General features: G+C 45.6%; 11 non-coding genes across 11 annotated transcripts; all 11 read right to left on the reverse strand.

The window, feature by feature from the left end:
• Positions 1 to 1,781: 1,781 nt before the first annotated feature.
• Positions 1,782 to 1,972, reverse strand: LOC130346719 (U2 spliceosomal RNA). Its single transcript, XR_008884871.1, has one exon. It is a non-coding gene; the product is annotated as a U2 spliceosomal RNA (small nuclear RNA).
• Positions 1,973 to 4,060: 2,088 nt separating this feature from the next.
• LOC130346751 (U2 spliceosomal RNA) lies at positions 4,061 to 4,251 on the reverse strand. Its single transcript, XR_008884899.1, has one exon. It is a non-coding gene; the product is annotated as a U2 spliceosomal RNA (small nuclear RNA).
• Positions 4,252 to 6,343: 2,092 nt separating this feature from the next.
• LOC130346737 (U2 spliceosomal RNA) lies at positions 6,344 to 6,534 on the reverse strand. The gene has a single exon (XR_008884887.1). It is a non-coding gene; the product is annotated as a U2 spliceosomal RNA (small nuclear RNA).
• Positions 6,535 to 8,618: 2,084 nt separating this feature from the next.
• LOC130346753 (U2 spliceosomal RNA) lies at positions 8,619 to 8,809 on the reverse strand. The gene has a single exon (XR_008884901.1). It is a non-coding gene; the product is annotated as a U2 spliceosomal RNA (small nuclear RNA).
• Positions 8,810 to 10,899: 2,090 nt separating this feature from the next.
• Positions 10,900 to 11,090, reverse strand: LOC130346754 (U2 spliceosomal RNA). Its single transcript, XR_008884902.1, has one exon. It is a non-coding gene; the product is annotated as a U2 spliceosomal RNA (small nuclear RNA).
• Positions 11,091 to 13,169: 2,079 nt separating this feature from the next.
• On the reverse strand, positions 13,170 to 13,360 carry LOC130346731 (U2 spliceosomal RNA). The gene has a single exon (XR_008884882.1). It is a non-coding gene; the product is annotated as a U2 spliceosomal RNA (small nuclear RNA).
• A 2,089-nt stretch (positions 13,361 to 15,449) lies between these two features.
• LOC130346755 (U2 spliceosomal RNA) lies at positions 15,450 to 15,640 on the reverse strand. The gene has a single exon (XR_008884903.1). It is a non-coding gene; the product is annotated as a U2 spliceosomal RNA (small nuclear RNA).
• Positions 15,641 to 17,735: 2,095 nt separating this feature from the next.
• Positions 17,736 to 17,926, reverse strand: LOC130346756 (U2 spliceosomal RNA). The gene has a single exon (XR_008884904.1). It is a non-coding gene; the product is annotated as a U2 spliceosomal RNA (small nuclear RNA).
• Positions 17,927 to 20,012: 2,086 nt separating this feature from the next.
• Positions 20,013 to 20,203, reverse strand: LOC130346733 (U2 spliceosomal RNA). The gene has a single exon (XR_008884884.1). It is a non-coding gene; the product is annotated as a U2 spliceosomal RNA (small nuclear RNA).
• A 2,084-nt stretch (positions 20,204 to 22,287) lies between these two features.
• Positions 22,288 to 22,478, reverse strand: LOC130346758 (U2 spliceosomal RNA). Its single transcript, XR_008884905.1, has one exon. It is a non-coding gene; the product is annotated as a U2 spliceosomal RNA (small nuclear RNA).
• Positions 22,479 to 24,566: 2,088 nt separating this feature from the next.
• On the reverse strand, positions 24,567 to 24,757 carry LOC130346759 (U2 spliceosomal RNA). Its single transcript, XR_008884906.1, has one exon. It is a non-coding gene; the product is annotated as a U2 spliceosomal RNA (small nuclear RNA).
• Between the last annotated feature and the right edge of the window lie 1,466 nt (positions 24,758 to 26,223).

Here is a 26,223-nt window from a genome sequence, read left to right on the forward strand (position 1 = left end):
CACAAGCACACACCTACCTTTGTTGCCTGCAGATGCCTCCTTGGCTGTCCCCAAACGGTATCAAACCAACACCCACGGGAAGCTGTAAGCATAGAGGACATGCCTGCACCCCATTGGACTTACCTGTGTGGGTTAAATCCGGGTTATTTGACAACCTATGGCGGTGATGGTTCTGCTCAGGCAGAGCAGTGCTGATGCTCCTCATAAAGCTGTCGCTGCTGTGAAGGTTCTAGGTGACATCACAAATCCCTATGGTTACATACACAACAAAGCTGGGTTGTTGTTGTTTACACTCTGCAAGGCCTGTGGAAGTGAGTGACATCATAGCACTGTAGTTCTGAGGGTTCTAGATGGATGCAACAATCTCCTGTTGCTTCTATGAAGGCCATAATAGACGACATCACCAAACAGCTCCATAGTCACATACACAGCAAAGGAGAGATGTTGTTTACACCTAGTGATGTCAGTGGTATTGAGTGACATCACAGCACAGTGCTAAGGCTCCTGGGCCTGGACACAGCAGCGGCTGCAATATCTCAACGGAGAATACGTTTATATATATGTGTGTGTGTGCGCGTATATATATATATATATATATATATATATATATATATATATATATTCTCCGCCGAAATCACTTTTAAACCCATTTCCACCTTTTTTTCCCTTCTCTTCCTCTTACTTTTTTTTCACGTTTTTTTACGTTTTTCTCCTTTTCGCCTCTTTTCTGGGCGTATTATTCTTCTTTTTCTTCTTTTTTTTCGTCTAATGCATACCCCATCAGTGCAGCAATGCTTATTCAATACCGCCAGCAGATGGAGACACTGGGGGATAATTTTCTAAGGATTTATACTGATTTTTCCTGTCTGAATTTGTCGCACAGAAAGTTGCAGGCCAAATATGTGTGACATTTCTGCGACTTTAGCTTCTAGAGCATTTTTACAACATTATACATAGGTGCTGAATACATAAAAAGCGACTGTTCAGCGACAGACAAGTCGCATCGGCTGAAAGTAGGCCAGAATGTCAGTCCATGTTGGAGCAGGTTTAGATACAGTCTAAAGTATAGATCTCAAAGTCTGTGCACAGAATTTAGCAAGGGCCTCGCACCTTCTGATGCATCAGGTAGGTGCACAATAGCATAGCCTAACCCTCTGTACTTTGGTCTATATTGATGCGGGACATAGACAGCCAGCTGATGACCAATCCATTAGTGCAATGGATGGCTGGAAGCATTTGTCTTTGCCTTTGCAATACCACAGAAGCAATGCATGGTCAATGTACAGCAATGACACACCTGTGTGAACAGCCAGGAGACCCCCCCATGTTATGTTACATAGTTACATAGTTAGTACGGTCGAAAAAAGACATATGTCCATCAAGTTCAACCAGGGAATTAAGGGGTAGGGGTGTGGCGCGATATTGGGGAAGGGATGAGATTTTATATTTCTTCATAAGCATTAATCTTATTTTGTCAATTAGGAACATTCAGCACCCACCCGCTATCAAGGCAGCTGCCTATCATGTCATGCCCTACCTGCACAGGTGTGCTGGCTACTCAAATGATCCAATTAAGGAGGCCATTTAGTCAGCAGCAGCAGAAGTCCTGTGCCTGGACGCTCCAACAGCGGCCAGACACAAGCAGAAGCAGCAGAAGCAGCAGCAGCAGCACCACCTTTTGTTTTTTGGCTGCAGCAGCAAGGCCCACAGGGCTGGCTAGCTGGCTAGCCAGCAAGCAGGTAGCAATGAAAGTAGGAATCTTTCTTTTTAACCCTGTAAGGGGGTGGTGCACTGTACCCGAAGATACTGCCATATCGGGTCAATGCATAGGGCGACGGAAGCAAGCTTCGAAATTGGCCCCCGTTCTCAAAAATCCATTTAATATATGGTCCCCAGATAGGGGACGTATCAGATATTAAACTGATAAGAACAGATACTACACTTGATCTTAGCCAAAAGGCCGAGAAGCGATAACCGTGAAAGGGGCGGGCCCAACAAGGTCCCCTTCATGGGCACTATCACTGCTTGCTGTCAGGGAGGCTGCCAGACAATTTTCCATGCACACTCTGGGCTGGGGGGCAGTCAACCACCAGTACACACAGCAGAACCTAAACCCATACCATTATTGCTAAGCAGCAAGACAGGGGCCCATTGCACTCCCACGGGGCCTTTTTAAATGCAATCCATAACCCGGATTTGCCAGGAACCCTTCTTACTCCTCCTACTTGCATGTGACACTGGGCTTAGGATCTGCATAGGAAACACACACACAAGCACACACCTACCTTTGTTGCCTGCAGATGCCTCCTTGGCTGTCCCCAAACGGTATCAAACCAACACCCACGGGAAGCTGTAAGCATAGAGGACATGCCTGCACCCCATTGGACTTACCTGTGTGGGTTAAATCCGGGTTATTTGACAACCTATGGCGGTGATGGTTCTGCTCAGGCAGAGCAGTGCTGATGCTCCTCATAAAGCTGTCGCTGCTGTGAAGGTTCTAGGTGACATCACAAATCCCTATGGTTACATACACAACAAAGCTGGGTTGTTGTTGTTTACACTCTGCAAGGCCTGTGGAAGTGAGTGACATCATAGCACTGTAGTTCTGAGGGTTCTAGATGGATGCAACAATCTCCTGTTGCTTCTATGAAGGCCATAATAGACGACATCACCAAACAGCTCCATAGTCACATACACAGCAAAGGAGAGATGTTGTTTACACCTAGTGATGTCAGTGGTATTGAGTGACATCACAGCACAGTGCTAAGGCTCCTGGGCCTGGACACAGCAGCGGCTGCAATATCTCAACGGAGAATACGTTTATATATATGTGTGTGTGTGCGCGTATATATATATATATATATATATATATATATATATATATATATATTCTCCGCCGAAATCACTTTTAAACCCATTTCCACCTTTTTTTCCCTTCTCTTCCTCTTACTTTTTTTTCACGTTTTTTTACGTTTTTCTCCTTTTCGCCTCTTTTCTGGGCGTATTATTCTTCTTTTTCTTCTTTTTTTTCGTCTAATGCATACCCCATCAGTGCAGCAATGCTTATTCAATACCGCCAGCAGATGGAGACACTGGGGGATAATTTTCTAAGGATTTATACTGATTTTTCCTGTCTGAATTTGTCGCACAGAAAGTTGCAGGCCAAATATGTGTGACATTTCTGCGACTTTAGCTTCTAGAGCATTTTTACAACATTATACATAGGTGCTGAATACATAAAAAGCGACTGTTCAGCGACAGACAAGTCGCATCCGCTGAAAGTAGGCCAGAATGTCAGTCCATGTTGGAGCAGGTTTAGATACAGTCTAAAGTATAGATCTCAAAGTCTGTGCACAGAATTTAGCAAGGGCCTCGCACCTTCTGATGCATCAGGTAGGTGCACAATAGCATAGCCTAACCCTCTGTACTTTGGTCTATATTGATGCGGGACATAGACAGCCAGCTGATGACCAATCCATTAGTGCAATGGATGGCTGGAAGCATTTGTCTTTGCCTTTGCAATACCACAGAAGCAATGCATGGTCAATGTACAGCAATGACACACCTGTGTGAACAGCCAGGAGACCCCCCCCCCCCCCCCCCATGTTATGTTACATAGTTACATAGTTAGTACGGTCGAAAAAAGACATATGTCCATCAAGTTCAACCAGGGAATTAAGGGGTAGGGGTGTGGCGCGATATTGGGGAAGGGATGAGATTTTATATTTCTTCATAAGCATTAATCTTATTTTGTCAATTAGGAACATTCAGCACCCACCCGCTATCAAGGCAGCTGCCTATCATGTCATGCCCTACCTGCACAGGTGTGCTGGCTACTCAAATGATCCAATTAAGGAGGCCATTTAGTCAGCAGCAGCAGAAGTCCTGTGCCTGGACGCTCCAACAGCGGCCAGACACAAGCAGAAGCAGCAGAAGCAGCAGCAGCAGCACCACCTTTTGTTTTTTGGCTGCAGCAGCAAGGCCCACAGGGCTGGCTAGCTGGCTAGCCAGCAAGCAGGTAGCAATGAAAGTAGGAATCTTTCTTTTTAACCCTGTAAGGGGGTGGTGCACTGTACCCGAAGATACTGCCATATCGGGTCAATGCATAGGGCGACGGAAGCAAGCTTCGAAATCGGCCCCCGTTCTCAAAAATCCATTTAATATATGGTCCCCAGATAGGGGACGTATCAGATATTAAACTGATAAGAACAGATACTACACTTGATCTTAGCCAAAAGGCCGAGAAGCGATAACCGTGAAAGGGGCGGGCCCAACAAGGTCCCCTTCATGGGCACTATCACTGCTTGCTGTCAGGGAGGCTGCCAGACAATTTTCCATGCACACTCTGGGCTGGGGGGCAGTCAACCACCAGTACACACAGCAGAACCTAAACCCATACCATTATTGCTAAGCAGCAAGACAGGGGCCCATTGCACTCCCACGGGGCCTTTTTAAATGCAATCCATAACCCGGATTTGCCAGGAACCCTTCTTACTCCTCCTACTTGCATGTGACACTGGGCTTAGGATCTGCATAGGAAACACACACACAAGCACACACCTACCTTTGTTGCCTGCAGATGCCTCCTTGGCTGTCCCCAAACGGTATCAAACCAACACCCACGGGAAGCTGTAAGCATAGAGGACATGCCTGCACCCCATTGGACTTACCTGTGTGGGTTAAATCCGGGTTATTTGACAACCTATGGCGGTGATGGTTCTGCTCAGGCAGAGCAGTGCTGATGCTCCTCATAAAGCTGTCGCTGCTGTGAAGGTTCTAGGTGACATCACAAATCCCTATGGTTACATACACAACAAAGCTGGGTTGTTGTTGTTTACACTCTGCAAGGCCTGTGGAAGTGAGTGACATCATAGCACTGTAGTTCTGAGGGTTCTAGATGGATGCAACAATCTCCTGTTGCTTCTATGAAGGCCATAATAGACGACATCACCAAACAGCTCCATAGTCACATACACAGCAAAGGAGAGATGTTGTTTACACCTAGTGATGTCAGTGGTATTGAGTGACATCACAGCACAGTGCTAAGGCTCCTGGGCCTGGACACAGCAGCGGCTGCAATATCTCAACGGAGAATACGTTTATATATATGTGTGTGTGTGCGCGTATATATATATATATATATATATATATATATATATATATATATATATATTTCTCCGCCGAAATCACTTTTAAACCCATTTCCACCTTTTTTTCCCTTCTCTTCCTCTTACTTTTTTTTCACGTTTTTTTACGTTTTTCTCCTTTTCGCCTCTTTTCTGGGCGTATTATTCTTCTTTTTCTTCTTTTTTTTCGTCTAATGCATACCCCATCAGTGCAGCAATGCTTATTCAATACCGCCAGCAGATGGAGACACTGGGGGATAATTTTCTAAGGATTTATACTGATTTTTCCTGTCTGAATTTGTCGCACAGAAAGTTGCAGGCCAAATATGTGTGACATTTCTGCGACTTTAGCTTCTAGAGCATTTTTACAACATTATACATAGGTGCTGAATACATAAAAAGCGACTGTTCAGCGACAGACAAGTCGCATCGGCTGAAAGTAGGCCAGAATGTCAGTCCATGTTGGAGCAGGTTTAGATACAGTCTAAAGTATAGATCTCAAAGTCTGTGCACAGAATTTAGCAAGGGCCTCGCACCTTCTGATGCATCAGGTAGGTGCACAATAGCATAGCCTAACCCTCTGTACTTTGGTCTATATTGATGCGGGACATAGACAGCCAGCTGATGACCAATCCATTAGTGCAATGGATGGCTGGAAGCATTTGTCTTTGCCTTTGCAATACCACAGAAGCAATGCATGGTCAATGTACAGCAATGACACACCTGTGTGAACAGCCAGGAGACCCCCCCCCCCCCCCCCATGTTATGTTACATAGTTACATAGTTAGTACGGTCGAAAAAAGACATATGTCCATCAAGTTCAACCAGGGAATTAAGGGGTAGGGGTGTGGCGCGATATTGGGGAAGGGATGAGATTTTATATTTCTTCATAAGCATTAATCTTATTTTGTCAATTAGGAACATTCAGCACCCACCCGCTATCAAGGCAGCTGCCTATCATGTCATGCCCTACCTGCACAGGTGTGCTGGCTACTCAAATGATCCAATTAAGGAGGCCATTTAGTCAGCAGCAGCAGAAGTCCTGTGCCTGGACGCTCCAACAGCGGCCAGACACAAGCAGAAGCAGCAGAAGCAGCAGCAGCAGCACCACCTTTTGTTTTTTGGCTGCAGCAGCAAGGCCCACAGGGCTGGCTAGCTGGCTAGCCAGCAAGCAGGTAGCAATGAAAGTAGGAATCTTTCTTTTTAACCCTGTAAGGGGGTGGTGCACTGTACCCGAAGATACTGCCATATCGGGTCAATGCATAGGGCGACGGAAGTAAGCTTCGAAATCGGCCCCCGTTCTCAAAAATCCATTTAATATATGGTCCCCAGATAGGGGACGTATCAGATATTAAACTGATAAGAACAGATACTACACTTGATCTTAGCCAAAAGGCCGAGAAGCGATAACCGTGAAAGGGGCGGGCCCAACAAGGTCCCCTTCATGGGCACTATCACTGCTTGCTGTCAGGGAGGCTGCCAGACAATTTTCCATGCACACTCTGGGCTGGGGGGCAGTCAACCACCAGTACACACAGCAGAACCTAAACCCATACCATTATTGCTAAGCAGCAAGACAGGGGCCCATTGCACTCCCACGGGGCCTTTTTAAATGCAATCCATAACCCGGATTTGCCAGGAACCCTTCTTACTCCTCCTACTTGCATGTGACACTGGGCTTAGGATCTGCATAGGAAACACACACACAAGCACACACCTACCTTTGTTGCCTGCAGATGCCTCCTTGGCTGTCCCCAAACGGTATCAAACCAACACCCACGGGAAGCTGTAAGCATAGAGGACATGCCTGCACCCCATTGGACTTACCTGTGTGGGTTAAATCCGGGTTATTTGACAACCTATGGCGGTGATGGTTCTGCTCAGGCAGAGCAGTGCTGATGCTCCTCATAAAGCTGTCGCTGCTGTGAAGGTTCTAGGTGACATCACAAATCCCTATGGTTACATACACAACAAAGCTGGGTTGTTGTTGTTTACACTCTGCAAGGCCTGTGGAAGTGAGTGACATCATAGCACTGTAGTTCTGAGGGTTCTAGATGGATGCAACAATCTCCTGTTGCTTCTATGAAGGCCATAATAGACGACATCACCAAACAGCTCCATAGTCACATACACAGCAAAGGAGAGATGTTGTTTACACCTAGTGATGTCAGTGGTATTGAGTGACATCACAGCACAGTGCTAAGGCTCCTGGGCCTGGACACAGCAGCGGCTGCAATATCTCAACGGAGAATACGTTTATATATATGTGTGTGTGTGCGCGTATTTAATATAATATATATATATATATATATATATATATATATATATATATATATATATACTATATATATATATATATATATATATATATATATATATATATATATATATATATATATATATATAATATATATATATATATATATATATAGTATATATATATATATATAATATCATATATATTATTTTTTCGTCTAATGCATACCCCATCAGTGCAGCAATGCTTATTCAATACCGCCAGCAGATGGAGACACTGGGGGATAATTTTCTAAGGATTTATACTGATTTTTCCTGTCTGAATTTGTCGCACAGAAAGTTGCAGGCCAAATATGTGTGACATTTCTGCGACTTTAGCTTCTAGAGCATTTTTACAACATTATACATAGGTGCTGAATACATAAAAAGCGACTGTTCAGCGACAGACAAGTCGCATCGGCTGAAAGTAGGCCAGAATGTCAGTCCATGTTGGAGCAGGTTTAGATACAGTCTAAAGTATAGATCTCAAAGTCTGTGCACAGAATTTAGCAAGGGCCTCGCACCTTCTGATGCATCAGGTAGGTGCACAATAGCATAGCCTAACCCTCTGTACTTTGGTCTATATTGATGCGGGACATAGACAGCCAGCTGATGACCAATCCATTAGTGCAATGGATGGCTGGAAGCATTTGTCTTTGCCTTTGCAATACCACAGAAGCAATGCATGGTCAATGTACAGCAATGACACACCTGTGTGAACAGCCAGGAGACCCCCCCCCATGTTATGTTACATAGTTACATAGTTAGTACGGTCGAAAAAAGACATATGTCCATCAAGTTCAACCAGGGAATTAAGGGGTAGGGGTGTGGCGCGATATTGGGGAAGGGATGAGATTTTATATTTCTTCATAAGCATTAATCTTATTTTGTCAATTAGGAACATTCAGCACCCACCCGCTATCAAGGCAGCTGCCTATCATGTCATGCCCTACCTGCACAGGTGTGCTGGCTACTCAAATGATCCAATTAAGGAGGCCATTTAGTCAGCAGCAGCAGAAGTCCTGTGCCTGGACGCTCCAACAGCGGCCAGACACAAGCAGAAGCAGCAGAAGCAGCAGCAGCAGCACCACCTTTTGTTTTTTGGCTGCAGCAGCAAGGCCCACAGGGCTGGCTAGCTGGCTAGCCAGCAAGCAGGTAGCAATGAAAGTAGGAATCTTTCTTTTTAACCCTGTAAGGGGGTGGTGCACTGTACCCGAAGATACTGCCATATCGGGTCAATGCATAGGGCGACGGAAGCAAGCTTCGAAATCGGCCCCCGTTCTCAAAAATCCATTTAATATATGGTCCCCAGATAGGGGACGTATCAGATATTAAACTGATAAGAACAGATACTACACTTGATCTTAGCCAAAAGGCCGAGAAGCGATAACCGTGAAAGGGGCGGGCCCAACAAGGTCCCCTTCATGGGCACTATCGCTGCTTGCTGTCAGGGAGGCTGCCAGACAATTTTCCATGCACACTCTGGGCTGGGGGGCAGTCAACCACCAGTACACACAGCAGAACCTAAACCCATACCATTATTGCTAAGCAGCAAGACAGGGGCCCATTGCACTCCCACGGGGCCTTTTTAAATGCAATCCATAACCCGGATTTGCCAGGAACCCTTCTTACTCCTCCTACTTGCATGTGACACTGGGCTTAGGATCTGCATAGGAAACACACACACAAGCACACACCTACCTTTGTTGCCTGCAGATGCCTCCTTGGCTGTCCCCAAACGGTATCAAACCAACACCCACGGGAAGCTGTAAGCATAGAGGACATGCCTGCACCCCATTGGACTTACCTGTGTGGGTTAAATCCGGGTTATTTGACAACCTATGGCGGTGATGGTTCTGCTCAGGCAGAGCAGTGCTGATGCTCCTCATAAAGCTGTCGCTGCTGTGAAGGTTCTAGGTGACATCACAAATCCCTATGGTTACATACACAACAAAGCTGGGTTGTTGTTGTTTACACTCTGCAAGGCCTGTGGAAGTGAGTGACATCATAGCACTGTAGTTCTGAGGGTTCTAGATGGATGCAACAATCTCCTGTTGCTTCTATGAAGGCCATAATAGACGACATCACCAAACAGCTCCATAGTCACATACACAGCAAAGGAGAGATGTTGTTTACACCTAGTGATGTCAGTGGTATTGAGTGACATCACAGCACAGTGCTAAGGCTCCTGGGCCTGGACACAGCAGCGGCTGCAATATCTCAACGGAGAATACGTTTATATATATGTGTGTGTGTGCGCGTATATATATATATATATATATATATATATATATATATATATATATATTTCTCCGCCAAAATCACTTTTAAACCCATTTCCACCTTTTTTTCCCTTCTCTTCCTCTTACTTTTTTTTCACGTTTTTTTACGTTTTTCTCCTTTTCGCCTCTTTTCTGGGCGTATTATTCTTCTTTTTCTTCTTTTTTTTCGTCTAATGCATACCCCATCAGTGCAGCAATGCTTATTCAATACCGCCAGCAGATGGAGACACTGGGGGATAATTTTCTAAGGATTTATACTGATTTTTCCTGTCTGAATTTGTCGCACAGAAAGTTGCAGGCCAAATATGTGTGACATTTCTGCGACTTTAGCTTCTAGAGCATTTTTACAACATTATACATAGGTGCTGAATACATAAAAAGCGACTGTTCAGCGACAGACAAGTCGCATCGGCTGAAAGTAGGCCAGAATGTCAGTCCATGTTGGAGCAGGTTTAGATACAGTCTAAAGTATAGATCTCAAAGTCTGTGCACAGAATTTAGCAAGGGCCTCGCACCTTCTGATGCATCAGGTAGGTGCACAATAGCATAGCCTAACCCTCTGTACTTTGGTCTATATTGATGCGGGACATAGATAGCCAGCTGATGACCAATCCATTAGTGCAATGGATGGCTGGAAGCATTTGTCTTTGCCTTTGCAATACCACAGAAGCAATGCATGGTCAATGTACAGCAATGACACACCTGTGTGAACAGCCAGGAGACCCCCCCCCCCCCCCCCATGTTATGTTACATAGTTACATAGTTAGTACGGTCGAAAAAAGACATATGTCCATCAAGTTCAACCAGGGAATTAAGGGGTAGGGGTGTGGCGCGATATTGGGGAAGGGATGAGATTTTATATTTCTTCATAAGCATTAATCTTATTTTGTCAATTAGGAACATTCAGCACCCACCCGCTATCAAGGCAGCTGCCTATCATGTCATGCCCTACCTGCACAGGTGTGCTGGCTACTCAAATGATCCAATTAAGGAGGCCATTTAGTCAGCAGCAGCAGAAGTCCTGTGCCTGGACGCTCCAACAGCGGCCAGACACAAGCAGAAGCAGCAGAAGCAGCAGCAGCAGCACCACCTTTTGTTTTTTGGCTGCAGCAGCAAGGCCCACAGGGCTGGCTAGCTGGCTAGCCAGCAAGCAGGTAGCAATGAAAGTAGGAATCTTTCTTTTTAACCCTGTAAGGGGGTGGTGCACTGTACCCGAAGATACTGCCATATCGGGTCAATGCATAGGGCGACGGAAGCAAGCTTCGAAATCGGCCCCCGTTCTCAAAAATCCATTTAATATATGGTCCCCAGATAGGGGACGTATCAGATATTAAACTGATAAGAACAGATACTACACTTGATCTTAGCCAAAAGGCCGAGAAGCGATAACCGTGAAAGGGGCGGGCCCAACAAGGTCCCCTTCATGGGCACTATCACTGCTTGCTGTCAGGGAGGCTGCCAGACAATTTTCCATGCACACTCTGGGCTGGGGGGCAGTCAACCACCAGTACACACAGCAGAGCCTAAACCCATACCATTATTGCTAAGCAGCAAGACAGGGGCCCATTGCACTCCCACGGGGCCTTTTTAAATGCAATCCATAACCCGGATTTGCCAGGAACCCTTCTTACTCCTCCTACTTGCATGTGACACTGGGCTTAGGATCTGCATAGGAAACACACACACAAGCACACACCTACCTTTGTTGCCTGCAGATGCCTCCTTGGCTGTCCCCAAACGGTATCAAACCAACACCCACGGGAAGCTGTAAGCATAGAGGACATGCCTGCACCCCATTGGACTTACCTGTGTGGGTTAAATCCGGGTTATTTGACAACCTATGGCGGTGATGGTTCTGCTCAGGCAGAGCAGTGCTGATGCTCCTCATAAAGCTGTCGCTGCTGTGAAGGTTCTAGGTGACATCACAAATCCCTATGGTTACATACACAACAAAGCTGGGTTGTTGTTGTTTACACTCTGCAAGGCCTGTGGAAGTGAGTGACATCATAGCACTGTAGTTCTGAGGGTTCTAGATGGATGCAACAATCTCCTGTTGCTTCTATGAAGGCCATAATAGACGACATCACCAAACAGCTCCATAGTCACATACACAGCAAAGGAGAGATGTTGTTTACACCTCGTGATGTCAGTGGTATTGAGTGACATCACAGCACAGTGCTAAGGCTCCTGGGCCTGGACACAGCAGCGGCTGCAATATCTCAACGGAGAATACGTTTATATATATGTGTGTGTGTGCGCGTATATATATATATATATATATATATATATATATATATATATATATATATATATATATATCTCCGCCGAAATCACTTTTAAACCCATTTCCACCTTTTTTTCCCTTCTCTTCCTCTTACTTTTTTTCACGTTTTTTTACGTTTTTCTCCTTTTCGCCTCTTTTCTGGGCGTATTATTCTTCTTTTTCTTCTTTTTTTTCGTCTAATGCATACCCCATCAGTGCAGCAATGCTTATTCAATACCGCCAGCAGATGGAGACACTGGGGGATAATTTTCTAAGGATTTATACTGATTTTTCCTGTCTGAATTTGTCGCACAGAAAGTTGCAGGCCAAATATGTGTGACATTTCTGCGACTTTAGCTTCTAGAGCATTTTTACAACATTATACATAGGTGCTGAATACATAAAAAGCGACTGTTCAGCGACAGACAAGTCGCATCGGCTGAAAGTAGGCCAGAATGTCAGTCCATGTTGGAGCAGGTTTAGATACAGTCTAAAGTATAGATCTCAAAGTCTGTGCACAGAATTTAGCAAGGGCCTCGCACCTTCTGATGCATCAGGTAGGTGCACAATAGCATAGCCTAACCCTCTGTACTTTGGTCTATATTGATGCGGGACATAGACAGCCAGCTGATGACCAATCCATTAGTGCAATGGATGGCTGGAAGCATTTGTCTTTGCCTTTGCAATACCACAGAAGCAATGCATGGTCAATGTACAGCAATGACACACCTGTGTGAACAGCCAGGAGACCCCCCCCCCCCCCCCCCCATGTTATGTTACATAGTTACATAGATAGTCCATCAAGTTCAACCAGGGAATTAAGGGGTAGGGGTGTGGCGCAATATTGGGGAAGGGATGAGATTTTATATTTCTTCATAAGCATTAATCTTATTTTGTCAATTAGGAACATTCAGCACCCACCCGCTATCAAGGCAGCTGCCTATCATGTCATGCCCTACCTGCACAGGTGTGCTGGCTACTCAAATGATCCAATTAAGGAGGCCATTTAGTCAGCAGCATCAGAAGTCCTGTGCCTGGACGCTCCAACAGCGGCCAGACACAAGCAGAAGCAGCAGAAGCAGCAGCAGCAGCACCACCTTTTGTTTTTTGGCTGCAGCAGCAAGGCCCACAGGGCTGGCTAGCTGGCTAGCCAGCAAGCAGGTAGCAATGAAAGTAGGAATCTTTCTTTTTAACCCTGTAAGGGGGTGGTGCACTGTACCCGAAGATACTGCCATATCGGGTCAATGCATAGGGCGACGGAAGCAAGCTTCGAAATCGGCCCCCGTTCTAAAAAATCCATTTAATATATGGTCCCCAGATAGGGGACGTATCAGATATTAAACTGATAAGAACAGATACTACACTTGATCTTAGCCAAAAGGCCGAGAAGCGATAACCGTGAAAGGGGCGGGCCCAACAAGGTCCCCTTCATGGGCACTATCACTGCTTGCTGTCAGGGAGGCTGCCAGACAATTTTCCATGCACACTCTGGGCTGGGGGGCAGTCAACCACCAGTACACACAGCAGAACCTAAACCCATACCATTATTGCTAAGCAGCAAGACAGGGGCCCATTGCACTCCCACGGGGCCTTTTTAAATGCAATCCATAACCCGGATTTGCCAGGAACCCTTCTTACTCCTCCTACTTGCATGTGACACTGGGCTTAGGATCTGCATAGGAAACACACACACAAGCACACACCTACCTTTGTTGCCTGCAGATGCCTCCTTGGCTGTCCCCAAACGGTATCAAACCAACACCCACGGGAAGCTGTAAGCATAGAGGACATGCCTGCACCCCATTGGACTTACCTGTGTGGGTTAAATCCGGGTTATTTGACAACCTATGGCGGTGATGGTTCTGCTCAGGCAGAGCAGTGCTGATGCTCCTCATAAAGCTGTCGCTGCTGTGAAGGTTCTAGGTGACATCACAAATCCCTATGGTTACATACACAACAAAGCTGGGTTGTTGTTGTTTACACTCTGCAAGGCCTGTGGAAGTGAGTGACATCATAGCACTGTAGTTCTGAGGGTTCTAGATGGATGCAACAATCTCCTGTTGCTTCTATGAAGGCCATAATAGACGACATCACCAAACAGCTCCATAGTCACATACACAGCAAAGGAGAGATGTTGTTTACACCTAGTGATGTCAGTGGTATTGAGTGACATCACAGCACAGTGCTAAGGCTCCTGGGCCTGGACACAGCAGCGGCTGCAATATCTCAACGGAGAATACGTTTATATATATGTGTGTGTGTGCGCGTATATATATATATATATATATATATATATATATATATATATATATATTCTCCGCCGAAATCACTTTTAAACCCATTTCCACCTTTTTTTCCCTTCTCTTCCTCTTACTTTTTTTTCACGTTTTTTTACGTTTTTCTCCTTTTCGCCTCTTTTCTGGGCGTATTATTCTTCTTTTTCTTCTTTTTTTTCGTCTAATGCATACCCCATCAGTGCAGCAATGCTTATTCAATACCGCCAGCAGATGGAGACACTGGGGGATAATTTTCTAAGGATTTATACTGATTTTTCCTGTCTGAATTTGTCGCACAGAAAGTTGCAGGCCAAATATGTGTGACATTTCTGCGACTTTAGCTTCTAGAGCATTTTTACAACATTATACATAGGTGCTGAATACATAAAAAGCGACTGTTCAGCGACAGACAAGTCGCATCGGCTGAAAGTAGGCCAGAATGTCAGTCCATGTTGGAGCAGGTTTAGATACAGTCTAAAGTATAGATCTCAAAGTCTGTGCACAGAATTTAGCAAGGGCCTCGCACCTTCTGATGCATCAGGTAGGTGCACAATAGCATAGCCTAACCCTCTGTACTTTGGTCTATATTGATGCGGGACATAGACAGCCAGCTGATGACCAATCCATTAGTGCAATGGATGGCTGGAAGCATTTGTCTTTGCCTTTGCAATACCACAGAAGCAATGCATGGTCAATGTACAGCAATGACACACCTGTGTGAACAGCCAGGAGACCCCCCCCCCCCCCCCCATGTTATGTTACATAGTTACATAGTTAGTACGGTCGAAAAAAGACATATGTCCATCAAGTTCAACCAGGGAATTAAGGGGTAGGGGTGTGGCGCGATATTGGGGAAGGGATGAGATTTTATATTTCTTCATAAGCATTAATCTTATTTTGTCAATTAGGAACATTCAGCACCCACCCGCTATCAAGGCAGCTGCCTATCATGTCATGCCCTACCTGCACAGGTGTGCTGGCTACTCAAATGATCCAATTAAGGAGGCCATTTAGTCAGCAGCAGCAGAAGTCCTGTGCCTGGACGCTCCAACAGCGGCCAGACACAAGCAGAAGCAGCAGAAGCAGCAGCAGCAGCACCACCTTTTGTTTTTTGGCTGCAGCAGCAAGGCCCACAGGGCTGGCTAGCTGGCTAGCCAGCAAGCAGGTAGCAATGAAAGTAGGAATCTTTCTTTTTAACCCTGTAAGGGGGTGGTGCACTGTACCCGAAGATACTGCCATATCGGGTCAATGCATAGGGCGACGGAAGCAAGCTTCGAAATCGGCCCCCGTTCTCAAAAATCCATTTAATATATGGTCCCCAGATAGGGGACGTATCAGATATTAAACTGATAAGAACAGATACTACACTTGATCTTAGCCAAAAGGCCGAGAAGCGATAACCGTGAAAGGGGCGGGCCCAACAAGGTCCCCTTCATGGGCACTATCACTGCTTGCTGTCAGGGAGGCTGCCAGACAATTTTCCATGCACACTCTGGGCTGGGGGGCAGTCAACCACCAGTACACACAGCAGAACCTAAACCCATACCATTATTGCTAAGCAGCAAGACAGGGGCCCATTGCACTCCCACGGGGCCTTTTTAAATGCAATCCATAACCCGGATTTGCCAGGAACCCTTCTTACTCCTCCTACTTGCATGTGACACTGGGCTTAGGATCTGCATAGGAAACACACACACAAGCACACACCTACCTTTGTTGCCTGCAGATGCCTCCTTGGCTGTCCCCAAACGGTATCAAACCAACACCCACGGGAAGCTGTAAGCATAGAGGACATGCCTGCACCCCATTGGACTTACCTGTGTGGGTTAAATCCGGGTTATTTGACAACCTATGGCGGTGATGGTTCTGCTCAGGCAGAGCAGTGCTGATGCTCCTCATAAAGCTGTCGCTGCTGTGAAGGTTCTAGGTGACATCACAAATCCCTATGGTTACATACACAACAAAGCTGGGTTGTTGTTGTTTACACTCTGCAAGGCCTGTGGAAGTGAGTGACATCATAGCACTGTAGTTCTGAGGGTTCTAGATGGATGCAACAATCTCCTGTTGCTTCTATGAAGGCCATAATAGACGACATCACCAAACAGCTCCATAGTCACATACACAGCAAAGGAGAGATGTTGTTTACACCTAGTGATGTCAGTGGTATTGAGTGACATCACAGCACAGTGCTAAGGCTCCTGGGCCTGGACACAGCAGCGGCTGCAATATCTCAACGGAGAATACGTTTATATATATGTGTGTGTGTGCGCGTATATATATATATATATATATATATATATATATATATATATATATATATATATATCTCCGCCGAAATCACTTTTAAACCCATTTCCACCTTTTTTTCCCTTCTCTTCCTCTTACTTTTTTTTCACGTTTTTTTACGTTTTTCTCCTTTTCGCCTCTTTTCTGGGCGTATTATTCTTCTTTTTCTTCTTTTTTTTCGTCTAATGCATACCCCATCAGTGCAGCAATGCTTATTCAATACCGCCAGCAGATGGAGACACTGGGGGATAATTTTCTAAGGATTTATACTGATTTTTCCTGTCTGAATTTGTCGCACAGAAAGTTGCAGGCCAAATATGTGTGACATTTCTGCGACTTTAGCTTCTAGAGCATTTTTACAACATTATACATAGGTGCTGAATACATAAAAAGCGACTGTTCAGCGACAGACAAGTCGCATCGGCTGAAAGTAGGCCAGAATGTCAGTCCATGTTGGAGCAGGTTTAGATACAGTCTAAAGTATAGATCTCAAAGTCTGTGCACAGAATTTAGCAAGGGCCTCGCACCTTCTGATGCATCAGGTAGGTGCACAATAGCATAGCCTAACCCTCTGTACTTTGGTCTATATTGATGCGGGACATAGACAGCCAGCTGATGACCAATCCATTAGTGCAATGGATGGCTGGAAGCATTTGTCTTTGCCTTTGCAATACCACAGAAGCAATGCATGGTCAATGTACAGCAATGACACACCTGTGTGAACAGCCAGGAGACCCCCCCCCCCCCCCCATGTTATGTTACATAGTTACATAGTTAGTACGGTCGAAAAAAGACATATGTCCATCAAGTTCAACCAGGGAATTAAGGGGTAGGGGTGTGGCGCGATATTGGGGAAGGGATGAGATTTTATATTTCTTCATAAGCATTAATCTTATTTTGTCAATTAGGAACATTCAGCACCCACCCGCTATCAAGGCAGCTGCCTATCATGTCATGCCCTACCTGCACAGGTGTGCTGGCTACTCAAATGATCCAATTAAGGAGGCCATTTAGTCAGCAGCAGCAGAAGTCCTGTGCCTGGACGCTCCAACAGCGGCCAGACACAAGCAGAAGCAGCAGAAGCAGCAGCAGCAGCACCACCTTTTGTTTTTTGGCTGCAGCAGCAAGGCCCACAGGGCTGGCTAGCTGGCTAGCCAGCAAGCAGGTAGCAATGAAAGTAGGAATCTTTCTTTTTAACCCTGTAAGGGGGTGGTGCACTGTACCCGAAGATACTGCCATATCGGGTCAATGCATAGGGCGACGGAAGCAAGCTTCGAAATCGGCCCCCGTTCTCAAAAATCCATTTAATATATGGTCCCCAGATAGGGGACGTATCAGATATTAAACTGATAAGAACAGATACTACACTTGATCTTAGCCAAAAGGCCGAGAAGCGATAACCGTGAAAGGGGCGGGCCCAACAAGGTCCCCTTCATGGGCACTATCACTGCTTGCTGTCAGGGAGGCTGCCAGACAATTTTCCATGCACACTCTGGGCTGGGGGGCAGTCAACCACCAGTACACACAGCAGAACCTAAACCCATACCATTATTGCTAAGCAGCAAGACAGGGGCCCATTGCACTCCCACGGGGCCTTTTTAAATGCAATCCATAACCCGGATTTGCCAGGAACCCTTCTTACTCCTCCTACTTGCATGTGACACTGGGCTTAGGATCTGCATAGGAAACACACACACAAGCACACACCTACCTTTGTTGCCTGCAGATGCCTCCTTGGCTGTCCCCAAACGGTATCAAACCAACACCCACGGGAAGCTGTAAGCATAGAGGACATGCCTGCACCCCATTGGACTTACCTGTGTGGGTTAAATCCGGGTTATTTGACAACCTATGGCGGTGATGGTTCTGCTCAGGCAGAGCAGTGCTGATGCTCCTCATAAAGCTGTCGCTGCTGTGAAGGTTCTAGGTGACATCACAAATCCCTATGGTTACATACACAACAAAGCTGGGTTGTTGTTGTTTACACTCTGCAAGGCCTGTGGAAGTGAGTGACATCATAGCACTGTAGTTCTGAGGGTTCTAGATGGATGCAACAATCTCCTGTTGCTTCTATGAAGGCCATAATAGACGACATCACCAAACAGCTCCATAGTCACATACACAGCAAAGGAGAGATGTTGTTTACACCTAGTGATGTCAGTGGTATTGAGTGACATCACAGCACAGTGCTAAGGCTCCTGGGCCTGGACACAGCAGCGGCTGCAATATCTCAACGGAGAATACGTTTATATATATGTGTGTGTGTGCGCGTATATATATATATATATATATATATATATATATATATATATATATATATTTCTCCGCCGAAATCACTTTTAAACCCATTTCCACCTTTTTTTCCCTTCTCTTCCTCTTACTTTTTTTTCACGTTTTTTTACGTTTTTCTCCTTTTCGCCTCTTTTCTGGGCGTATTATTCTTCTTTTTCTTCTTTTTTTTCGTCTAATGCATACCCCATCAGTGCAGCAATGCTTATTCAATACCGCCAGCAGATGGAGACACTGGGGGATAATTTTCTAAGGATTTATACTGATTTTTCCTGTCTGAATTTGTCGCACAGAAAGTTGCAGGCCAAATATGTGTGACATTTCTGCGACTTTAGCTTCTAGAGCATTTTTACAACATTATACATAGGTGCTGAATACATAAAAAGCGACTGTTCAGCGACAGACAAGTCGCATCGGCTGAAAGTAGGCCAGAATGTCAGTCCATGTTGGAGCAGGTTTAGATACAGTCTAAAGTATAGATCTCAAAGTCTGTGCACAGAATTTAGCAAGGGCCTCGCACCTTCTGATGCATCAGGTAGGTGCACAATAGCATAGCCTAACCCTCTGTACTTTGGTCTATATTGATGCGGGACATAGACAGCCAGCTGATGACCAATCCATTAGTGCAATGGATGGCTGGAAGCATTTGTCTTTGCCTTTGCAATACCACAGAAGCAATGCATGGTCTACAGCAATGACACACCTGTGTGAACAGCCAGGAGACCCCCCCCCCCCCCCATGTTATGTTACATAGTTACATAGTTAGTACGGTCGAAAAAAGACATATGTCCATCAAGTTCAACCAGGGAATTAAGGGGTAGGGGTGTGGCGCGATATTGGGGAAGGGATGAGATTTTATATTTCTTCATAAGCATTAATCTTATTTTGTCAATTAGGAACATTCAGCACCCACCCGCTATCAAGGCAGCTGCCTATCATGTCATGCCCTACCTGCACAGGTGTGCTGGCTACTCAAATGATCCAATTAAGGAGGCCATTTAGTCAGCAGCAGCAGAAGTCCTGTGCCTGGACGCTCCAACAGCGGCCAGACACAAGCAGAAGCAGCAGAAGCAGCAGCAGCAGCACCACCTTTTGTTTTTTGGCTGCAGCAGCAAGGCCCACAGGGCTGGCTAGCTGGCTAGCCAGCAAGCAGGTAGCAATGAAAGTAGGAATCTTTCTTTTTAACCCTGTAAGGGGGTGGTGCACTGTACCCGAAGATACTGCCATATCGGGTCAATGCATAGGGCGACGGAAGCAAGCTTCGAAATCGGCCCCCGTTCTCAAAAATCCATTTAATATATGGTCCCCAGATAGGGGACGTAACAGATATTAAACTGATAAGAACAGATACTACACTTGATCTTAGCCAAAAGGCCGAGAAGCGATAACCGTGAAAGGGGCGGGCCCAACAAGGTCCCCTTCATGGGCACTATCACTGCTTGCTGTCAAGGAGGCTGCCAGACAATTTTCCATGCACACTCTGGGCTGGGGGGCAGTCAACCACCAGTACACACAGCAGAACCTAAACCCATACCATTATTGCTAAGCAGCAAGACAGGGGCCCATTGCACTCCCACGGGGCCTTTTTAAATGCAATCCATAACCCGGATTTGCCAGGAACCCTTCTTACTCCTCCTACTTGCATGTGACACTGGGCTTAGGATCTGCATAGGAAACACACACACAAGCACACACCTACTTTTGTTGCCTGCAGATGCCTCCTTGGCTGTCCCCAAACGGTATCAAACCAACACCCACGGGAAGCTGTAAGCATAGAGGACATGCCTGCACCCCATTGGACTTACCTGTGTGGGTTAAATCCGGGTTATTTGACAACCTATGGCGGTGATGGTTCTGCTCAGGCAGAGCAGTGCTGATGCTCCTCATAAAGCTGTCGCTGCTGTGAAGGTTCTAGGTGACATCACAAATCCCTATGGTTACATACACAACAAAGCTGGGTTGTTGTTGTTTACACTCTGCAAGGCCTGTGGAAGTGAGTGACATCATAGCACTGTAGTTCTGAGGGTTCTAGATGGATGCAACAATCTCCTGTTGCTTCTATGAAGGCCATAATAGACGACATCACCAAACAGCTCCATAGTCACATACACAGCAAAGGAGAGATGTTGTTTACACCTAGTGATGTCAGTGGTATTGAGTGACATCACAGCACAGTGCTAAGGCTCCTGGGCCTGGACACAGCAGCGGCTGCAATATCTCAACGGAGAATACGTTTATATATATGTGTGTGTGTGCGCGTATATATATATATATATATATATATATATATATATATATATTTCTCCGCCGAAATCACTTTTAAACCCATTTCCACCTTTTTTTCCCTTCTCTTCCTCTTACTTTTTTTTCACGTTTTTTTACGTTTTTCTCCTTTTCGCCTCTTTTCTGGGCGTATTATTCTTCTTTTTCTTCTTTTTTTTCGTCTAATGCATACCCCATCAGTGCAGCAATGCTTATTCAATACCGCCAGCAGATGGAGACACTGGGGGATAATTTTCTAAGGATTTATACTGATTTTTCCTGTCTGAATTTGTCGCACAGAAAGTTGCAGGCCAAATATGTGTGACATTTCTGCGACTTTAGCTTCTAGAGCATTTTTACAACATTATACATAGGTGCTGAATACATAAAAAGCGACTGTTCAGCGACAGACAAGTCGCATCGGCTGAAAGTAGGCCAGAATTTCAGTCCATGTTGGAGCAGGTTTAGATACAGTCTAAAGTATAGATCTCAAAGTCTGTGCACAGAATTTAGCAAGGGCCTCGCACCTTCTGATGCATCAGGTAGGTGCACAATAGCATAGCCTAACCCTCTGTACTTTGGTCTATATTGATGCGGGACATAGACAGCCAGCTGATGACCAATCCATTAGTGCAATGGATGGCTGGAAGCATTTGTCTTTGCCTTTGCAATACCACAGAAGCAATGCATGGTCAATGTACAGCAATGACACACCTGTGTGAACAGCCAGGAGACCCCCCCCCCCCCCCCCATGTTATGTTACATAGTTACATAGTTAGTACGGTCGAAAAAAGACATATGTCCATCAAGTTCAACCAGGGAATTAAGGGGTAGGGGTGTGGCGCGATATTGGGGAAGGGATGAGATTTTATATTTCTTCATAAGCATTAATCTTATTTTGTCAATTAGGAACATTCAGCACCCACCCGCTATCAAGGCAGCTGCCTATCATGTCATGCCCTACCTGCACAGGTGTGCTGGCTACTCAAATGATCCAATTAAGGAGGCCATTTAGTCAGCAGCAGCAGAAGTCCTGTGCCTGGACGCTCCAACAGCGGCCAGACACAAGCAGAAGCAGCAGAAGCAGCAGCAGCAGCACCACCTTTTGTTTTTTGGCTGCAGCAGCAAGGCCCACAGGGCTGGCTAGCTGGCTAGCCAGCAAGCAGGTAGCAATGAAAGTAGGAATCTTTCTTTTTAACCCTGTAAGGGGGTGGTGCACTGTACCCGAAGATACTGCCATATCGGGTCAATGCATAGGGCGACGGAAGCAAGCTTCGAAATCGGCCCCCGTTCTCAAAAATCCATTTAATATATGGTCCCCAGATAGGGGACGTATCAGATATTAAACTGATAAGAACAGATACTACACTTGATCTTAGCCAAAAGGCCGAGAAGCGATAACCGTGAAAGGGGCGGGCCCAACAAGGTCCCCTTCATGGGCACTATCACTGCTTGCTGTCAGGGAGGCTGCCAGACAATTTTCCATGCACACTCTGGGCTGGGGGGCAGTCAACCACCAGTACACACAGCAGAACCTAAACCCATACCATTATTGCTAAGCAGCAAGACAGGGGCCCATTACACTCCCACTGGGCCTTTTTAAATGCAATCCATAACCCGGATTTGCCAGGAAGCCTTCTTACTCCTCCTACTTGCATGTGACACTGGGCTTAGGATCTGCATAGGAAACACACACACAAGCACACACCTACCTTTGTTGCCTGCAGATGCCTCCTTGGCTGTCCCCAAACGGTATCAAACCAACACCCACGGGAAGCTGTAAGCATAGAGGACATGCCTGCACCCCATTGGACTTACCTGTGTGGGTTAAATCCGGGTTATTTGACAACCTATGGCGGTGATGGTTCTGCTCAGGCAGAGCAGTGCTGATGCTCCTCATAAAGCTGTCGCTGCTGTGAAGGTTCTAGGTGACATCACAAATCCCTATGGTTACATACACAACAAAGCTGGGTTGTTGTTGTTTACACTCTGCAAGGCCTGTGGAAGTGAGTGACATCATAGCACTGTAGTTCTGAGGGTTCTAGATGGATGCAACAATCTCCTGTTGCTTCTATGAAGGCCATAATAGACGACATCACCAAACAGCTCCATAGTCACATACACAGCAAAGGAGAGATGTTGTTTACACCTAGTGATGTCAGTGGTATTGAGTGACATCACAGCACAGTGCTAAGGCTCCTGGGCCTGGACACAGCAGCGGCTGCAATATCTCAACGGAGAATACGTTTATATATATGTGTGTGTGTGCGCGTATATATATATATATATATATATATATATATATATATATATATATATTCTCCGCCGAAATCACTTTTAAACCCATTTCCACCTTTTTTTCCCTTCTCTTCCTCTTACTTTTTTTTCACGTTTTTTTACGTTTTTCTCCTTTTCGCCTCTTTTCTGGGCGTATTATTCTTCTTTTTCTTCTTTTTTTTCGTCTAATGCATACCCCATCAGTGCAGCAATGCTTATTCAATACCGCCAGCAGATGGAGACACTGGGGGATAATTTTCTAAGGATTTATACTGATTTTTCCTGTCTGAATTTGTCGCACAGAAAGTTGCAGGCCAAATATGTGTGACATTTCTGCGACTTTAGCTTCTAGAGCATTTTTACAACATTATACATAGGTGCTGAATACATAAAAAGCGACTGTTCAGCGACAGACAAGTCGCATCGGCTGAAAGTAGGCCAGAATTTCAGTCCATGTTGGAGCAGGTTTAGATACAGTCTAAAGTATAGATCTCAAAGTCTGTGCACAGAATTTAGCAAGGGCCTCGCACCTTCTGATGCATCAGGTAGGTGCACAATAGCATAGCCTAACCCTCTGTACTTTGGTCTATATTGATGCGGGACATAGACAGCCAGCTGATGACCAATCCATTAGTGCAATGGATGGCTGGAAGCATTTGTCTTTGCCTTTGCAATACCACAGAAGCAATGCATGGTCAATGTACAGCAATGACACACCTGTGTGAACAGCCAGGAGACCCCCCCCCCCCCCCCATGTTATGTTACATAGTTACATAGTTAGTACGGTCGAAAAAAGACATATGTCCATCAAGTTCAACCAGGGAATTAAGGGGTAGGGGTGTGGCGCGATATTGGGGAAGGGATGAGATTTTATATTTCTTCATAAGCATTAATCTTATTTTGTCAATTAGGAACATTCAGCACCCACCCGCTATCAAGGCAGCTGCCTATCATGTCATGCCCTACCTGCACAGGTGTGCTGGCTACTCAAATGATCCAATTAAGGAGGCCATTTAGTCAGCAGCAGCAGAAGTCCTGTGCCTGGACGCTCCAACAGCGGCCAGACACAAGCAGAAGCAGCAGAAGCAGCAGCAGCAGCACCACCTTTTGTTTTTTGGCTGCAGCAGCAAGGCCCACAGGGCTGGCTAGCTGGCTAGCCAGCAAGCAGGTAGCAATGAAAGTAGGAATCTTTCTTTTTAACCCTGTAAGGGGGTGGTGCACTGTACCCGAAGATACTGCCATATCGGGTCAATGCATAGGGCGACGGAAGCAAGCTTCGAAATCGGCCCCCGTTCTCAAAAATCCATTTAATATATGGTCCCCAGATAGGGGACGTATCAGATATTAAACTGATAAGAACAGATACTACACTTGATCTTAGCCAAAAGGCCGAGAAGCGATAACCGTGAAAGGGGCGGGCCCAACAAGGTCCCCTTCATGGGCACTATCACTGCTTGCTGTCAGGGAGGCTGCCAGACAATTTTCCATGCACACTCTGGGCTGGGGGGCAGTCAACCACCAGTACACACAGCAGAACCTAAACCCATACCATTATTGCTAAGCAGCAAGACAGGGGCCCATTGCACTCCCACGGGGCCTTTTTAAATGCAATCCATAACCCGGATTTGCCAGGAACCCTTCTTACTCCTCCTACTTGCATGTGACACTGGGCTTAGGATCTGCATAGGAAACACACACACAAGCACACACCTACCTTTGTTGCCTGCAGATGCCTCCTTGGCTGTCCCCAAACGGTATCAAACCAACACCCACGGGAAGCTGTAAGCATAGAGGACATGCCTGCACCCCATTGGACTTACCTGTGTGGGTTAAATCCGGGTTATTTGACAACCTATGGCGGTGATGGTTCTGCTCAGGCAGAGCAGTGCTGATGCTCCTCATAAAGCTGTCGCTGCTGTGAAGGTTCTAGGTGACATCACAAATCCCTATGGTTACATACACAACAAAGCTGGGTTGTTGTTGTTTACACTCTGCAAGGCCTGTGGAAGTGAGTGACATCATAGCACTGTAGTTCTGAGGGTTCTAGATGGATGCAACAATCTCCTGTTGCTTCTATGAAGGCCATAATAGACGACATCACCAAACAGCTCCATAGTCACATACACAGCAAAGGAGAGATGTTGTTTACACCTAGTGATGTCAGTGGTATTGAGTGACATCACAGCACAGTGCTAAGGCTCCTGGGCCTGGACACAGCAGCGGCTGCAATATCTCAACGGAGAATACGTTTATATATATGTGTGTGTGTGCGCGTATATATATATATATATATATATATATATATATATATATATATATATATAAAATATATATATATATTTCTCCGCCGAAATCACTTTTAAACCCATTTCCACCTTTTTTTCCCTTCTCTTCCTCTTACTTTTTTTTCACGTTTTTTTACGTTTTTCTCCTTTTCGCCTCTTTTCTGGGCGTATTATTCTTCTTTTTCTTCTTTTTTTTCGTCTAATGCATACCCCATCAGTGCAGCAATGCTTATTCAATACCGCCAGCAGATGGAGACACTGGGGGATAATTTTCTAAGGATTTATACTGATTTTTCCTGTCTGAATTTGTCGCACAGAAAGTTGCAGGCCAAATATGTGTGACATTTCTGCGACTTTAGCTTCTAGAGCATTTTTACAACATTATACATAGGTGCTGAATACATAAAAAGCGACTGTTCAGCGACAGACAAGTCGCATCGGCTGAAAGTAGGCCAGAATGTCAGTCCATGTTGGAGCAGGTTTAGATACAGTCTAAAGTATAGATCTCAAAGTCTGTGCACAGAATTTAGCAAGGGCCTCGCACCTTCTGATGCATCAGGTAGGTGCACAATAGCATAGCCT

Source organism: Hyla sarda, unplaced genomic scaffold, assembly GCF_029499605.1.
Source record: "Hyla sarda isolate aHylSar1 unplaced genomic scaffold, aHylSar1.hap1 scaffold_800, whole genome shotgun sequence".
NCBI lineage: Eukaryota > Metazoa > Chordata > Amphibia > Anura > Hylidae > Hyla > Hyla sarda.